This window comes from Lactuca virosa, chromosome 6 (assembly GCF_052849685.1).
Source record: "Lactuca virosa cultivar CGN04683 chromosome 6, Lactuca_virosa_CGN04683_v6, whole genome shotgun sequence".
In the NCBI taxonomy this organism is placed as follows: domain Eukaryota; kingdom Viridiplantae; phylum Streptophyta; class Magnoliopsida; order Asterales; family Asteraceae; genus Lactuca; species Lactuca virosa.
The window spans coordinates 9,785,727-9,787,196 of NC_136431.1; positions in this window are offsets into that span (position 1 = coordinate 9,785,727).

Consider the following 1,470-nt stretch of genomic DNA (forward strand, 5'->3'; position numbering starts at 1 on the left):
ATGAGAGGGCGATGTTCTGCCCTGAGCAGGTGTCTACCGAGCAGGCGCGCACGAGCCGGTATTTGAGCGTTCTGAGGAGGGATATTCGGGAGTTCGTATCGAACTCGACTTACCGGACATTTGCTGAGCTCCAGGCAAATGCCCGGAAAAGGGAGATTGAGTTGGAGACTCAGGCCAGGGAGGAGGCCGAGTCTCAGGGGATGGATCGGCGGCCGGCACAATCTCAGCCGGCAGCCAAGCGGGCAAAGCCCGCCGATTCGAGATCTGGAGGCCAGAAGGGCCACACTTGTGGAAAGTGCGGCAAGGGACATGATGGGGTTTGTCGATCAGGTGCTTGCTACAAATGTGGCAAGGAGGGGCACATAGCCAAGGATTGCCCCAAGGGGTTCATGGTCTGCTTTCATTGCAACCAAACCGGACACCGGAAGGCCGAGTTTCTGCAGCTGCGGGGGACACTGATTATGTTACTGTGATCACCAGGAAGTTTCATGAGAGGGCGATGTTCTGCCCTGAGCAGGTGTCTACCGAGCAGGCGCGCACGAGCCGGTATTTGAGCGTTCTGAGGAGGGATATTCGGGAGTTCGTATCGAACTCGACTTACCGGACATTTGCTGAGCTCCAGGCAAATGCCCGGAAGAGGGAGATTGAGTTGGAGACTCAGGCCAGGGAGGAGGCCGAGTCTCAGGGGATGGATCGGCGGCCGGCACAATCTCAGCCGGCAGCCAAGCGGGCAAAGCCCGCTGATTCGAGATCTGGAGGCCAGAAGGGCCACACTTGTGGAAAGTGCGGCAAGGGACATGATGGGGTTTGTCGATCAGGTGCTTGCTACAAATGTAGCAAGGAGGGGCACATAGCCAAGGATTGCCCCAAGGGGTTCATGGTCTGCTTTCATTGCAACCAAACCGGACACCGGAAGGCCGAGTTTCCGCAGCTGCGGGGGACACCACAGGGAGCACCGCAGGGATCTGCCCCTACTGCTGTGCGAGGTACTGAGGTTCGGCCGGTGAAGGCCGAGGCACCAAAGGCTCGCGGGAGTGCCTTCCAGTTGACAGCGGAGGAGGTCCGCGCAGCGCCCGATGTCGTGGCTGGTATGTATTCTTTCATCTATTTATTTTGAGTTTGAGATATTGTGCTTATATTATGATGTGTGTAGGTACTTTTCTTGTGAGTTCTGTACCTGCTTTGGTGTTATTTGACTCGGGTGCGAGTCGGTCATTTATGTCTTTAGCGTTTAGTCAGCACATCAGTATCCAGCGGGAGATGTTGAGTCGACCTCTACGAGTTTCCATAGCTGACGAGCGAGCGGTGTATGCTACGGATGTGATTCGAGGATGTGTACTCGAGATCTTCGGGGTTGAGTTTACGATAGATCTAGTCCCGATTGGGATGGGGGACGTGTGTGTCATAGTGGGCATGGATTGGTTAAGCCGATTTGGGGTTGTTATAGACTGCGAGTGACAGTTGGTGACG